The 17988-nt window shown below is 36.7% G+C and overlaps 1 long non-coding RNA gene across 1 annotated transcript in view; it reads left to right on the plus strand.

Annotated features, from left to right (window-relative positions):
* Positions 1 to 17988, plus strand: part of LOC149136424 (uncharacterized) — a 114578-nt gene that overhangs the window by 22508 nt on the left and 74082 nt on the right. The window contains exon 2 of the long non-coding RNA XR_016240949.1: positions 16640 to 16691. This is a non-coding gene — a long non-coding RNA (uncharacterized LOC149136424). The remainder of the gene's footprint in view (positions 1 to 16639; positions 16692 to 17988) is intronic.

The following is a 17988-nucleotide window of genomic DNA, read 5'->3' on the forward strand; positions in this document are numbered from 1 at the left end:
GAACAATGAAAATTCAGTCATATTGATATAGTTGGAATATTTAAAGTGAAATATATGTTTGGTGAATACTAGTCTTTGCATCAAATATTTGGCTGAAAATTAGTGAGTACACTTGCTCATCTATTTTTGCTCAAAACCGTCTCAGATGTTTGTTGATTCCTTGGACAGCCATATAGACACTCCCTACACACTCCCTACACACACACACACACACGTCTCCACCAGGGTCGATATTGACCACTTTTATGACCCTTGTTATACATAGACTTGTTGTCTCAGAAACTTACTTTGATACAATGAATGAACGCAGCACCCTTACTGACATTAATAATAAAGTGAATGAATGAGGTACTCTTAGGAATATCTCTAATATATTGAATGAATGTGGTACTCTTGTCTCTTTTCTGGTACTTTTTCTGACATTGATAACATATGAAAAACGAATGAGGGGCAAAGCAAACCAAAGTCATCCACCCAGTTTTCATTCATTCATATTTTGTTGACATTTTACTAGAATAAAGTCAATACTGCCCTTCCGAAAAAGAAAAAGAGAAAAAAAAATCTTACATGACCACCATTTGTTTGATTTCTTCATTCATAAAAAAAGTCTGAAGTCACATGCCTGTATAAGAAAAAAGAAAAAAAACAAAAAAAAAAAAAGACCTGCCTTATTGACTGAATGAAATGATTCCATTAGATCTGGTTTTTTCATAACATGCAGAGGCAGGTCTGTTTCCTGTTCTCAAAGGCTTTTGTTATAAAAATAAAACAATAAAGTAATATTACTTCAAAGGTGTTTTATGAAAATAAATATTTCTTTTGTACTTTCCATCACTTTGAATGTTGTAGCCTTTATGTGGCCACTCGACCTGCAAGAAATAGCAGCCAAAATCATCCTCAAATTATATCTTAACTGTTTTAAATAAGAACAGGGACTCATTTAAAAATAATAATGAAATTATTGTATACGGTGCTCAGGTGAACTACAACTTGTCAAAAGTGCGTATAAAGCAGTAAGTGCATATATGCAGCAATGTACAAATGTCTGGAAAGTGAACAGTGTATGAGTCAGATACATGCTTGCGTGCGTATGGAGGGGGAGAAAATCAGGCGTGGTGTTGGCGAATCTCAAAAAGCATGGATGTTTTAAAGGATACAATGCTTCGACAGCCAACAACTGATGCTGGCAGTTTGTTCCATTCTTCAGCAACTCTTAGCGTGAAAAAGGGTTTCCGAAAGTCATGGGAGCTGTGCTGTTTTCTGACTTTGTAAACATGTCCACAGGTGTTAGACAGGTGGAGTCTGAAAAGGTGCTCAGAGTTATTGTTAGTAAGATGGTTAATAATTTTATGGGTGTCTGCCAAGTCAGTTGCCAGATGTCAGAGTTTCAATGTATCCATGCCCGGGGAAGCAAGGCGTTCAGAATATGGCAAATGCTTGACGGAGGGTATTCTCTTGGTTGCACATTGCTGAACGGTTTCCAGACGATTAATATCCTGAGCAAGATAGGGGTTCCAGACCGGAGACGCAAATTTCAGGTGAAGCTGCACCATAGCTATATAAAGCCTCAGATAGATAGCTGGAGAGTGGCTCACAAAGGACTTGGTAAGTGATGCCAAGACACCCTCAGCCTTCTTGGCAATTTTAGCAATGTGTTTTGTCCAACGCAAATAGCTGTCGACAATAATGCCCAGGTCATGTTCACAAGAAGACTTTTTGAGATTAGTGAGTAACACCATCATCAAGACAGAATTGAGAGAATAGTGAAAGCTGGTTCAGAAGAAGTGCCCACCACGTTTGAGAAGTAGGTATGTAACACCATCGAGACTAGGAGAGGCATAGTTACGTTTATTCTTAAGGTGGCGTTGTAGCATTGCTGGTGTAAATGTCATAGTAGTTATAGAGTCCTGTGTCAGAGGTGATGGAGATGGAACATTTTGATTTTCAACAGTAAAGATGCCTGCATAGCAACCAGCAATAATTTCTGCACATTCTTTGGGATTGTCAGTAATCTGGCCTGTGTGGGGATTGCAAAGGGGACCAACTGGAGAATGAGGTCTCTGCTTTGAATGTACATACTTCCAGAACACATTTAGATTATGAAGTTCTCTGTATACCCCTTAAAAAAAACACTGAATGGCCATGGTTGGAATGTCTTTCAGCATAGGTCTGCTTCAGGAAAAGAATGTCTTGGGATGAGTAACACCACCAACAACAACACCAACAACCATAACTAAAGCAGTACAGATTGGTTTCCAACAGATGTGATTCTTCTGGGAGTTCAATTATCCATTTTATCAAATTATGCAAACTGCTAATTGTGGATTAACTAAGATATTAGGCACAAACTAATATAGTTGGTACCTGCAGTTCTATTTTGATCTGCTCTACGAATTCCAGCAGCTCATTTCTAGTTCCTTAGATCTAATAATATCTTACCTGATGCTATATAGAAATTAATCTGTGTGTCTTAGAATAGTGCCAGCTAATAATAAATCTTCATGTGTATGGGTGAACAGTGAGAATCAAATGATGATAGACATAGTCATTCTCAGTATGTTCTGGCAAATTTGGACGTGAATGTGTTAATTGTTGTTGTATTTTAGCAACTTCATCTTTCAGATAAATGTGTGTTCATAACACACTCGATACATTGGAGTAAGAGGACCCTGGGACAGCAATACCAGTGTTTCTGGCCTTCTAGCTTTACTTTTCGGAGGTCTTTAGAGCTAATTTAATTTAGAAAAATTGATTAAGAACTTATTAGCGATAATAATGTCATTGATAAGTGCTCTGAAATATATGATTGTTCTCACAACTTTAATGAAAATAAAATAAAAACATTCTACCAAAGTATGAAAAAAAAAAGAAGCTATTAATGAAAATTTGATGACTTAAAACATTGTCCACAAATCAAAACAATCTTGTTGTCTTTCTCTTTATTCCTTTTTCCAGTTATCTGTTAGATAACTTTAGCAAATATAAACCAATGAATCCTAGCATTATATTCTCTCTCATTTTTGTGAAGGCAATTTGCTTGAAGTGAAAAGGAAACTAAATGAATAGACCATATCAGTTATTGTCAGTTCACACTAAGTTTATATTTGCTTTAGCCTCAGCCATTAATGCCAAGTTTAAAACAAAAATGCCTTCAGTTCATTGTATTAATTGTTTTAGACATGGCATGTCTGTTTGGATAGAAAAATTTAGAGTTTGTACAATAACTTCACTTTGCAAATGGATAATAAAGATAAAACTTGAAAGGGGAGTAAAACAGAACATTCCCAACACAAACCCTTTCTTTTTCTTCTTCTTTTTGAAGAAGTTGGGGTGTTTCACTCACAATTGAACCATCAGGGTTTCAATTCCTGCACTGGGCAGTATGTTGTGTTCCTGAGCAAACCATTTCATTTTACACTGCTCCAGTCCAGTCAGCTGTGAGTTCCAACAATAGCTGAGAAGTTCACTCTGTAACAGTCCAGTGTCCCTTCTAAGGGAAGAATTATAATCTCATTCACTTATACATTATAGAAACCAGGTTAATCTCTTGTCTTTATAGGTCCTGGAACTCATGACAGACCCAAGTCTAAGTCAGAACTTAGATTCAGTATTCTAAAAATATAAGTTTCCCTGGTTTAGATCAGTACAAAACCAGATCCTGAAAATAGCAACATGGGTTCGGTTCTGTTTCACACCTGAAGTTTCATTTTCTACTTCTCAAGAAGAATAATTCAATCCTTTGTTCTTTGCCTGTGTGGTTAAGAAGCCCACTTTGTAACCATATGGTTTTGGGTTCAGTCCCACTGTGTAGTACATTGGGCAAGTCCCCTCTACTATAGCACTGGACCAACCAATGCCTTGTGAGTGTATATGGTAGATGGAAACTGTATGGAAGCCTGTTGTGTATGCACACACACACACATATATATATATATATATATATATATATATATATATATATATATATATATATATATATGTAAAAGGTAGTAAAATGACACACGAGCTGATATGTATAAGGAAAATAAGACAAGGTAGAAAATGCTAAAATGATTTTATCATGAAGTACATTTTAGTACCGGTTTCCATCTTTTTAGACTTTTTCATTTAAGAGTAAAATAAGAAAAACAATTAAATTGGAGAAAAAATTAAGCAAAATATTTTGTAGATATTTTCATAGTCTTTGAATTGGTAAATATTTCCATAGTCTTCAGACAGTCTGTCTCTCTCTCTCTCTCTATTCCTTTGTGAATGCCTGGTACTTCCATTCACAACGTACCTCTGTCCAATTTACTGCACTTTTATGCACAGAGAAAATTACATTGTGCATTGACAACAAGGATATCAGATTTCTCAAATATTCATGGCTGCGAGTGTGTCTGTGCATTTGTTCACACCCTATTCCCTGCCACTTGACAACTGGTGTTGGTTTGTTTATGTCCTTATAACTTAGTAGGTCCTGCAAAAGTGACTGATTGATTAACTACCAACTTAAAAAATACATATTTGGGTCAACTTGTTTGACTAAAGTCTTCAAAACGGTGCTCCAGTATGGCCACAGTCCAATGACTGAAACAAGTAAAAAAATTAAAAGGCTTCTTACAAAGTCCCTTCTGTATTTCTTTCTATAATTAGATTATGTAATTAAGACACATTTACACTATTTTGTTTTCACAATTTCCATCAGAAGCGTGTTTTGTCATTAGAACATATGGCACTTTTTTTTATAAAACGACGATAAAGCTTTAGCTTATTATTATTAGTGTCCAGCACAGTTTTCTATGAGAAATATTCGAGGCCATATGTTTGTATTGCATGAGTGAGGATAATAATTGGAAAGAGATCTTTTAATGTTCCAGATTTGCAGGAGTCTCTTAGATTTCTCTCCTTTGAAACTTATGTTCTTTTTTGATCTCTTCTGTTTTGGCTCCTAACTGTGCTAAGAGATAAAACAACAGCCATGAATGTTTGAGATATCTGATAGCCTTGTTGTCAATGCACAATGTAATTTTGTCTGTGCATAAAAGTGCAGTAAAGTGAAGTGGGGTACGATGTGAATGGAAGCTGAAATGTTCAGTCACCATATAATGATGGGGCTGCATAGATGAAGGGGAACTGAAATGAATAAACAAAAAAAACAAAAAACACCCACAATTGAGAAAGATATCGATGTAGTTTTGGTGTGTGAGTGTATGTGTCCCCACACACAGACATATATATGTACACACACACATATATGTACATAGATACACACACACACACACACATGTATATATAGTCTACTCTATCAAGTGGTTGGCATTAAGAAAGGCACTCAGCTGCAAAAATCATACCAAAGCTGACAATGGAGCTTGGTGCAGTTCTACAGCTTACCAGCTCCTATCAGACAGTCCAATCCATGCCAGCATGGAAACCAAACATTAAATGATGGTGGTGGTGACGACGATGATGGTGATGATGACAATGATAATGATTTGTGACGGAAATCACTTCCTAGATTCTTAGCCAGGATTCGAAACCCAGTCTAAATTATTGAGTTCCTTCCTATTGTTCTCAGCATTTGTACTAAAAAATTTATGAGAGTCAACTGTCATGTTTCAATAAGCTCTATTATTTCCTGAAGACCTTTAGGCTTCAGATCAGATTACCTACAAAACATCCTTTCCTCTTTCATTCAGCACTTTGCCTGAAGAGCACTTCGGATCTTCTACCAGGCACCTGGCAGAGTGAGCACTTCTTATGTGTAACTGAGAGACTATACCACTTTTGCCCTCTCTACTTGTCAACCCAGGAAAGTAAATTCTATTACTCTTTCTCTCTTCTGCCCCCATCTGTCTCCCAGCAGTCACAGAGATGAATACAACTACCTATGAAATGAATAACAGAATGTCAACTAATCTTTATACATTGACAACTCAAATTTTTTTTTTTTTATATTGTAATGGTCAAAGAAAGACCATTTCAACTATTAATTTTCTTCTCTCATTTATTCCATGACCTTCTTGACAAATCTATTGCACAGTTGGTGACACCTGAGAATAAATTTTTGATTCATCTCTCGCAACTGCAGCATTGATATAAACAACAATGTGTAACTCTTTTCTTCCTCTTTTTCCCTCTGTGGTCCAATGGGCATAATTTCTCTGTCTGTCTGTCTGTTGATAGGCGAATAACTCCAGTCAAATTTTTAATTCTCTCTTTCCCTCTCTGATACTACGGATTATGGATAATGGATATATCTCCATCAATAAACAAACAGCCATGAATGTTTGAGATATCTGATAGCCTTGTTGTCAATGCACAATGTAATTTTGTCTGTGCATAAAAGTGCAGTAAAGTGAAGGTGGGTACAATGTGAATGGAACACCTTTTACCTCCCTTCCACCCCTCATCACCACTTCTGCAGAAGAGCCTTGAGTACATGCGCACATACTACTGCTTGTTTATGTGTTCCCCACCCATGAGCATGTGCATAAAACTATGGACATATATTTGTGCACATCATCGTTTAACGTCCGCTTTCCATGCTAGCTTGGGTTGGACGATTTGACTGAGGACTGGTGAAACCAGATGGCTACACCGGGCTCCAGTCTGATTTGGCAGAGTTTCTACAGCTGGATGCCCTTCCTAACGCCAACCACTCAGAGAGTGTAGTGGGTGCTTTTACGTGTCACCCGCACGAAGGCCAGTCAGGCGGTACTGGTAATATATATATATATATATATATATATATATATATATATATATATATATATAGAGAGAGAGAGAGAGAGAGAGAGAGAGAGAGAGGGAGAGAGAGAGAGAGAGAGAGATAGAGAGATAGAGAGATAGATACACACTCACACACACACATTCTGGCAATGTTGTGACAAGCAAGTCTCATGAGTCATCAATATTACCAAGTGTAATAGTCATCATGCAACTATTGGTAAAATTCCACTCAGTTATATTCTATAATCAGGAAGTTAAATTATAACCATTCTGCTTTACATTTTGAGTGGGCTCTTTTTTGGACTTATCGAAAATCTGATGTGTGTGTGTGTGTGTGTGTGTGTGTGTGTGTGTGTGTGTGTGTGTGTGTTATACATATAGATACTTTTAAAGAAGTGTTTTGAAAACTGTTTTGATGCAGTTACAATTTCTAACAGTAGATTTTCTTAAACTAAAATGTATGAACTATACGAAAGCCATTTTTGTTTCTCTCATCTATTTGTATTGAGCAGATATGTTTTGCCATACTGTGTGGGATGGGTGGCAAAATCTAAAATCTAAATATTGATGTGTGTCTCTGTCTTTGTTGGAGGAGTTGGTTATAAGTGCCTCACTTTTATTTATCAGAATGGCCAAAAAACGAACTTCCTTTTCATACATTTCTTTAGTGAATTAGATCATTTCATAAATGCTATTTATTTATCTATCTGGTAAGATCTTCCTTATTTTTGTTCCAAACTATGAAGCAGTCATCCAAGGATCTTTTTCAGTTTCCTATTAAACAGAATTGGAAATGCTGATTAGAAGTAATTCCAGACAGGATATAGATTAGTTTCTTCCAGGAATTCTGTTACAAGTGTTACAGACATTCAACTTTGGTCCCCATTGCCACGCATTGTATTTGAAGGTAATATCAATTAACAAAGAAGCAGTGGTTGTTTTCTAATCTAATTGTAATATGACTGCTATCAAGTACTTTTTACAAAGATTTTTACACACACACACACACACACACATTTTGAGATGAGTCTTTACCACCTCCTCCCAAGTCATTCTTAGTCTCCATCTTCCAGAGGTTCCATTCATTTTCAGAATGTGACACATACATACATAGACTCACACACATAACATACATACATGTGCATATTTGTATTTCTGAATCTATCTATCTTTCTAGCTCTCTCTCTCTGTCTGTCTCTCTCTCTCTCTCTCTCTCTCTCTCTCTCTCTCTCCACACATGCACACACACACACACACACACACACACACACATATACACAAGCATATTTATATTCAAATGTTTATGCATATTAATGATCATTCTTCTAACTTATTAACTCTGTGTGTGTTTGTAGCTATGTATGTGTTTGTGTGATGTAGTGCATGTGTGTGTGTATGTGTGTGTGTGTGTGTGTGTGTGTGTGTGTGAGTGTTTGCATTTGTGCACAGACATAGAAAGGTGATGTGATAATATTTATGCATGAACACAAAGTATGTATTTGCATGGTCACTCAACAACATATGCGGGCACACTTGTAAAAATATAGACGAAAGCAGAGATGTCCAGATAAGCTATCATGAGTAATGATATTTACACTATGAGTTGTATAACATAAATTCCTAGAAATGTTTTTGTTTTTTTTTCTTTAGTCAATCTGTTTACTGTGATCATGTTCATAAATGATTAAGTAACAACAAGCATAGCTTGACGTTGATCTGTAGAAATATTGCTTATAATTTAAAATATTAGCATAAATTAATAGCTTCAAGAGCATGGTGTGAATGACATATCTTTGCATGTCAGTCATTTATTTGAATCTTTAATGGTTAAGGAAGCAAGCAAGAAGATAAGGTACCAGGCATACAGACCAAATGTGAGGCATAACTAGCCTTCTGATATATTGCAATACAGATCAATAGCTTTGACGTCAATAAAGCCAGTTTTCATTGATCTATTTGTAGCAGTTTAGCCAACAGGAATATATGCAGAACAAAGTGCAGTGTTGCTGCACACTTACTCCTAGCAGATAGAAATTACACTTTGAAGGCACACATACACATGCACACTTTCACATCGCACATAAACTTTCATACACATACACAATCATAGCCATGTACATGCATAAACACAGGCAAATACTTTCATTTAGGAAATTTTTTTCCTGATAAATTGTTGGTGAATTAATGAAACTATTTTATTTTTCTGAGGAATAATATGAAGTTAATTCTCAGGCACATTGTTTTCAATAAGCTGAGGTAAAAAAGTGTCAGTTATAAACCAAAACAACAAGGTTGATTGTATATGTTACTCATCATCGTTATCATCATAATCATCATTATTTAATGTCCGTTTTTCATGCGAGCATGGGTTGGATGGTTCGACTGGGGTCTGGCAAGCCAGAAGGCTGCACCAGGCTCCAATCTGATCTGACAAGGTTCCTACAGCTGGATGCCCTTCCTAACACCAACCACTCCGTGAGTGTAGTGGGTGCATCTTCATGTGCAACCGGCACAGGGGCCAGAGGGGGCTGGCATTGACCACGTTTGAATGGTGCTTTTACGTGCCACCGGCATAGAAGCCAGTGAAGGCGGCACTAGCATCAGTCACATTCGGATGGTGCTTTTTATGTGCCACTGGCACAGGAGCCACTCAGGGTGAGGGGGCTGGCATCAACCACATTTGAATGATGCTTTTTACATGCCACCAGTACAGGGAACCAGACAGGCAATGCTGGCATCAGCCACAACTACAATTTCCATTTGATTGTGGCTTGGTTTGATTTTGATGTTGATGTACTTGACTCGATAGTTCTCCTCAAGCACGACATGTTACCCTACGATCTAAGGTACTTTTGAGTGGGCTGGTTATGTGACACTGGCATAGGCTACAGCTGTGATCTCACTTTATTTGCCAGGCCTTCTCAGTCACAGCATACCGCCAGAGGTCTAGGCCTTTTGTCATTGCCTCTGTGAGGCCCAACGTTCAAACATCATGCTTCACCACTTCATCCCATGTCTTCCTGGGTCTTCCTCTACCATCGGTTCTTTCCACTGTTTGGAAGTGGCACTTCTTCACACAGCTCTCCTCATCCATACGCAGCACATGACCATACCAGCACAGACATCTCTCTTGTACGTCACATCCAATGCTTCTTATGAACTCTTCTAGAGCAACATTACCATTGAGATGACAGAGGGTATTTGGAGTCTCACATAACAGTAGTCAGAGCACATCATGTGAATGCATTGCTTGATTGCTGCTCCGTTTAAATCCTGTATCTAAATGCAAGGATATAAAACTACAGTCCTTCTTTTTAGTCCATTTTGAAATATTCAGGTTCTCATTATGTATGGTTCTTATTTTATGGGTATTCAAATCATGAGGCTGAGCCACATTTCAGGATTTTGTTAAATCTTGAGTCACATTTAACCTCTGATATCTCAAGCTCAAGACATTTTCAACCTTCAAAGCATTGTATATGCAACTTATTCAAGGAATAAATTGGAAATAAATAAAAATAAAAGACTATAGATGTCCCAATTGTTTTCCAAAGAAGCCTAAAAATAAGAATAGAAGTTTTGAAATTCAAAATCTTTTGAGATTTTGGGACCCTGTAAAACGGTTTCAGGTAACTAAGCCAATTTCATCTTGAAAGTAGACACAAATGTCTATTTTACTATCAAAATTCAGACATTAAAAATATTTAAATCTGAATCCTTGAAGAGTGATCTGAAGCTCGTGTCCACCATTTTTAATCTCTGGAAATCCAATATGAGACCATTGAAATCTTGATGGAAAGTTTTAATTTAGCTCACCATAACACAATTAGTTTGTATCATAGGATTAAGGGCAGTCGCAGATGGGTTGGTGTCAAAAGAGTTAAACAAGATTAAATTGAACAAATATGAAACCTGGCTGTGTATAGTTTCTTTACATTGCGATACGCACAATTTTAACCCTTTTGTTGCCAAATTTCTATTGAAACACATTGCTGTTAGTAGAATTAATTTTGGAAATGATGAAGAATTTTTAAGCTAGTGTTTGGAAAATAAATTGATATGAAATTTTGATATCAGGTTTTGACTTTTATTAATTTTAAGCATGAAGCTTGTATCATATGACCATGGGTGGTCTCAAGTGGATTGGTATAAAAATGGTTAATCTCTCATTTCACCATAACGTAATAAAAGGTTCTTGTAAGGTTTTAATTTGAATGTAAATGCTCTAAGGTTGGCAGTTTTGTACAAAAGAATCAGAAGACTGTTCCTTGCAAATGTAAGCATTTGCTATTCAGGCATACTAACCCTCTCATGTCTCTACCTCTTATCACCCTTATTGTGTCCAAATCTACTCTCACTACACTAACCACTAAACCCAATCTTTCTCCTTGTTCATGTCTTTTCTGCAAGTGTTGAAGAGATTGGAATGCAGCCTTTTGCTGTGGATTGAGCATATGTTTACTTCAGGCAAATTACTCAGATCTTGACGTATATTTACTGTCCATCCTAAGGAGACATATTCTTTCACCTTAATTGTTCCACCACATCCCAGGAGTATTCGGCATATATATCCAGGCAATGAACTCCAGTGCCTGCTTCAACATAGTCTCTACAGCTGGATTCCCTTCCTAATGCCAACCACTTTACAGAGTGTGGACTGGGTGCCTTCTTCATGGCACAGGCATATGTGAGGTCAGCAAGTAACTCACAAGACAAGACCTCTCAACTGAGTGACAGGGTAGTACAGAATAGGGTGGGAGGTGGCATTACGACAGGTGTTGATGTGTGTGTGTTTGTACTTACCACTCCTGATCTATCCTTCCTGCTACACCAATAACCATTCCCTTTCAAACCAATGAAAAGTTAAATTCAGAATGTCCAACAGTTCTTGCTGATGACATAAAGCTAGATTCCATTGATTGAGTTATTTGTATTCTTTTGGTTCTTAAGATGTCACTGTTTTAAATGGCATTTATAACTAATTTGTTTTTTTATTTTCAGATTGTGTCAGGAATCCATTTTTGTCGAAGAATATTTGTTCTGTGGAATTAATCATTCTTAAATAATGTTTCTTTTATTTGTGTAAACATAAAACATGGATGTTGAAGGCAGATAAATTACAACTGAAATATCATTTCATGGAAATCAATTAAAAGAAAAAGGCAAAAACAGTCATGTTTTTGCCTTTTACTTCTCAACTTTGTGGATTTGGGGTCTAACCCCTCTGTATGGGGCATTGGGCAAGTAGCTTCTACTTTAATCCCAGGCCAATCAAAGCCTTAGATTTATTTGGTTGGTGGGTAGATGGAAACTGGAAGAAGCCCATTCTGTATAAGTGTATGTGTAAACATATACACACATATACATGGATGGATATACATCCATGTATGAATGTGTAGGTTTGTGTAGGTGTTTATTCTTGATATCACATGAACATCAGTGCCAAATGATGTTCGTTTCCAATATTCAATCAAAAACATCCCTGGCCATGGGGAAATATCACCTTACTTGGAAGCAGGTGAGGATTGGTGACAGGAAAAGTATCCAGCCATAAAAAAAATCTACCTCAGTGAATCCTGTTTGACTCATGCAAGCATGGAAAAGTGGATGTTAAAATGATGACGACGAAAACGACACTGATGATGACGAAAACGACAATGATGATGATGATGATAAAGACAACGATGATGATGATGATGATGATGATAACAACAATGATGACAATAATGATGATGATGACGACAATGACAACAACGACGATAACGATGATGACGATGATGATGATGAGGGAAGAAAACTAAAAACAAGTCTTTTTTTTTACATTAATGTTTCATTTGTGTAAGATTTCCACTTCATTCTGTTTTCTTTATTCATGCATGAATGAGTTTGTCCCAGAGTTACTCAGACACTCCTTTGTCCCTTTCACTATTAGGAATGCAGTGAACAAGAGTATGACTTGTTGAAAACCTACAACCAATGAAGCTATTGTTAACAAAATGTATGATATAGAAAAGGAAAAAAACCTTGATGCTAACAAAGTAGTTGTCAGTCTTCTCTCCTCAACAAGACACAATCTTTTATACTCATTCCCACAGCTCTGCTCTATGAGTCACTTCCAACACCAGATGTCTCTCTATTACAATGCTGTCTTCACTGTCTTCTACATTATCAATTTGAAAACCACTTTTAATGAGAAACTCCAATCAGTCACCTTTTGGAAACTTATCAACAACTAATTATTAAAGTGAAAAAATTATCAGAAAAGTCATTTCTATTTATTTATCAAATATACATATATATATATCATCATCATCATCATTATCATTGAACATCCACTTTCCTCTGCTAACAGAGTTTGTTGAGGCAGATTTTCTACAGCCAGATGCCCTTCCTGTCACCAACTCTCATCTATTTCCAAGCAAAATTATATTTTCCATGGCAAGGCATGTTTTTCTATGGAAGATTGGAAAGGAAGGATACCACTCGCATGGTGTTGACATTCATTTACAACAATTGGAAGAAGTCAAAACAAGGAGACAGTAACACATATACACATGTGTGTGTGTGCTTCTGTTTACTAAATCCATTCACAAGGTTTTGGTTGGCCCAGGGCTATAGGTGAAGACACTCACCTAAGGTGCCACACAGTGGGAGAAAAGCATTTCAACAAATAACACATGGTGTGCCCCAGTCCAAGCCATGATGGCAACTAGAAAAACAGTGGAACATTATATACATGAAACTACCATTACCACTTGTCTAGCTTCATGAATGCCACATGAATAGTTGTGTAAAATGTGGGGTGTTGTTGGCAACACCCTGTACTTTGTCAGTCTACTTGAAAAAAAAAATAAGCACCATTAATTCATGCAAATATTATGATTTTTGTAAAACCAACCCAACGACCAGCTCATGCTTTAATGAAAAAAAAAAAAGGTGTTAAAAGCTTACTCATGAGATGTTCTAAATGGTTTGTCTGTTTGCCTTGACTTAGATCTAATTTATTTATTTTACATTTCAAAGAAAAAATGCCTAATGGATTCACTAATAATAATCGTAAATAAAAGGCTCTACATTTAAGCCATGTTTATTCACAAACAAACAAAACAATTACTCCCAAATCAATACAGAGACCATCTGATAAATACTTATAACATAGCAGTAACAGCAGTATTGTTGTATGTCCATCTATAAAAAAATGTTATTTTTGTCATCAATAATCCAAGCATGATAATTATGAACATATTTAGCAATCTTAACAAAATTTCCACAGCAAGAAAAGTATGTTAAAAGCAATGAATTACTAATTCCATACAATCTTATTCAGTCTACGTGACTAGTTTGGCAATAGTTCAACGTAGATTAATACAGGGCGCAGCAGAAAAGCCTCCCACATTTCATGCAACCATTGATGTGTTGCTGGTGAGGTTAGACATTTGGTAATGATGTTTTTTTCTGTAGCTGATGTTCTATCATTTTTTTTTTCAATTATCATTATGGTTTGGAACAGTGCACATCGTGTGTTTGTTGTTGTTGAAAGTTTTAGTGGTGAATCTGGAGATGTTTTTGCCATTAACTGTACTTCATTTGGGTATGCATCTAAAAATACTTTTAGATTAAATCTAAGTATTGGTTTCAATGTTAAAACATTGAGAGCAATGTTGTTTGTTTACAAAACACAACCATCAATTTGGTTATAATATGAACCGTGGTGGATTAGATAAGAGCCTGGAATAAAAGATTTATGAGTTCAGTACTGGCCCAGAGATAAGCATGTATATGTAGACATATTCTTACCCAAAATTCAACAGAAAGGATGGGAAACAGCACATAAAAGAGTCAACAATTATTTGCTAACGAGAATTGCTTGGTAACATATTAAGTGCTTATGAAATCATGAGCGAGCAGAGACTTTCTCTTGAATCTGCCATTCTTGGTCCAGTGGCACAGCCAGGATGTGACAGCTGGATGGAGATAGGGATGCACTAGCATCCACCTTCTACTCATTTTCAGCTGAGTAAACTAAAGCAACATAAAATGAGATCCTTGCTGAAGGACACAATGTCTCACCTGCTTCAGGAATCGAACCCATGACATTATTATTATCAGGAGCCAAACACCTTAATTCTTAGACTCTATACCTCTTCATCATCATCCTCAACGTTTAACATTCTCCTTCCGTACTGGCAAGGGTTGGATGGTTTGACAGGAGCTGGCCAGGCAGAAGACCACACCAGGCTTCTGTGTCTGTTTTAGCATTGTTTTTTATGGCTGGATGCCCTTTCTAACCCAACCATCCCACTCTGTGGGATAGCTGAGTGCTTTTTACATGGCATCAGTAGGCAAGGTCAGTTTTGGCATGGTTTTTACAATTGGATACACTTCGAAATGCCAACTTGCAAGACAAAGAACCTTTGAGATGGGAGGGGGCATTGGGGGAGGTGATCTTGTGTCAGATGACAAAAGGTTAGATTGTGACAGAGAAACAGAGAGGCAGAAACAGATGTCTTGCTGTAGAGGAGCTACATGGTTACCCAGCCAGAGAGAGAGGGGGGAAGGAAGAGAGAGAGAGAGAGAGAGAGAGAGAAAGAGAGAGAGAGAGAGAGAGAGAGAGAGAGAGAGAGAGAAAGAGAGAAAGAGAAAGAGGGGAGAGTTAGCAAGAAAGAGGGCAGAAATAGGTGTGCTGCTGTAGAGGAGAGACATGGTTACCCAGAAGGAGAGAGAGAGGAAAAATAATTATTTAAGAGTAAACATTAGCATTTTTACTGTTTCTCTAATTATTTGCTAATAATTTACTTGTATTGTGTCCAGCTTGTTAGAGTTAAATAAATTGTAGGTCAGGCCTGGGATGGTGGTGGTGGGTGGCTGGGGGAGATAACCTGAAAGATATCTGAGTTGTTAATCTATTATTTTATATTCAGAATTTATTGTGTTTTAATGTCTTGTAGATAATGGGAGGGTGAAGGGAGCCCCCTGCTGGAATCTGGATCTGACCCTGGGACATTTATGCTTTTGGCATTGACCAAAATAGCTGTGTCTGAGTTTGTGGAAAGAGACTGTGACAAACTGTTACGAGAGACTGATAGATAGAAGTCATGAAGTTGGGGTGCATGAATTCATGAGATTAACTACATTGTTGCACATGGCAGGGTTCATTGCGATAATGTAGAGAGTCAACACCTGAAGATGCTCAGAATGTTAACAAGAGTTTTTTAAAAAAAAGAAGAGCAATAGACTATATCAGTGATCCTCACTGATTGCAGTTTGCTGTTGTTTTGATCATTATCATAATTATTATTATCACCATCCCAACTGCCACCACCACCACTACGATTATTGCCACTGTCAGCATCATTGTCATCATCATCATTGAAATAATCATCATCGTCCTCATCCTCCTTGTCATCAATATCATTATCAGCAGCAGAATCATCATCATCATCATCATTGTCATTGTCATTAACATAATCCTCATCATCATCATCATTATTGTCATTGTCATCATATTTGTCATCATCGTTGTCATTGTCATCGTCATCACCTCCACTACCACTGCTGCCGCCACTGTCGCCGTATTTCTATTCTCTCAAGAGAACAATGTTTTACAGATTTTCAATCTGAAGTAGAAACAATTTTATGTGTTTTGATTTCAGGAAAAAGATTGAGTCTAATTTTAGAAGTATATCCTTTGAGAATTATACTAATCCAAAATGATTATATTAGATGATAATCAATTTTATCTTAATTACTGCATCTCTGTTGAAAGCAATTAATACAAAATAGATTGATGTATGCTGCTAATTCTGAAGGCAAAGTTAAATTCACTGGTTGCTTTTAATGAATATAATATTACAATGAATTTTTTTTTTTCCATTTAGACAAAATCACTGGTAATTAATAAAACATATTTAATTCTATCTTTTCTTAGTGCCAGAGTGGACCATGCATTTGAGAAGAAGAAGTAGAATTTATAATATTATGTAAGTCAAGTTTTAGTGATTCTTCAAAAGTTTTGAGTATTTTTTTTAATGCTAAAGATAAAATATATCTGAGTATGATGATCTTCATCCTTTTAACTTCCATTTTTCTGTGCTCGCATGGGTCAGTCAGAATTCATTGACCCAGGTTTCTTACAGCTAGATTCTCTTTCCGTCACTTCACCTGTTTTTAAGGAAAGTAATATTTCCCCTTAGCCAGACGTGTTCCCAAGGAAGATTTGAAATGAACTACACTGTTTGAGTGACTGACACTCATTTACAACAATCATGTGATGTCAAGACAAGGAATTACAAACATACACACACTCATACACACATAAAAACATACCAAAGCATAAATATATATGATGACCTTCTTTCAGTTTCCATCTCCCAAATCCACTTTCAAGGTTTTGTTTGACCCCCAGTGCTACAGAAGAAAATACTTGCTAAAGGTGCAATGCATGAGACTGAACCTCAAGCCATGTGGTCGGGAACCAACCTTTTTGATCATGCAGCCACACTTATGCCTATCAAAGATTTTGCTCTGTTAATAATTTTTCCCTTAATTGTGTTTAAATATTGCATCAGATAAGAGCTATTTTAGCCAGGTAAAAAACACGAAAACTGCCAAAGTTTAAGTGATCAGGTCACAGTTGTGCAATGGAAAAAAGTGAGAAGTGAACTGAACAGGTTTTTAGATGACTGAAATGGCTTATCCATGTGGTAAGAGTAAATAATTGTTCAAAAATTTACACGTTCACTTACTGTGTCTGTGATACTACAAAAGATTGTTTGAGAAATTTTAGAAAATCTGCACCACAGCAACACCAGAACTGTGTTCACCTGTAACACTTTTCTGTAACACCACATTTTACAGATTCTTTATCAAATTTAAAATCTAACCAGGAATAGTTTGAACCCAAAAACCACTTCTACAAGATTTTCTGTATTATCAGAAATTAGGAAGTTCCTAAAAGTTAGAATTGAGGATTAAAGTTTTGATAAAAGAAGAATCATAAACAACTGGACCTATTTAGTGTGAAAGGGGGAAATCATGTCTACCTCTTTGTGTACCCAAGTATAAATCACTTACTGTATATGACATGCAGGGTATATGACAGGTACATGACATGCCGTGTACGTAAGGGGGTACATGACAAGCTGGGTATAAAGGGGATGCTGTGTATATAAGGCTCCCACCCATGTGAGCATCTTTACCCCCACCCTGTCTATGATGTATTGAATGAGATGGAGGTTGACACAGATGTATCTGCCCAGGATTGTGCATGTCTGCGCA

This window comes from Octopus bimaculoides, chromosome 3, assembly GCF_046866305.1.
Source record: "Octopus bimaculoides isolate indiv1 chromosome 3, ASM4686630v1, whole genome shotgun sequence".
NCBI classification, from domain to species: Eukaryota; Metazoa; Mollusca; class Cephalopoda; order Octopoda; family Octopodidae; genus Octopus; species Octopus bimaculoides.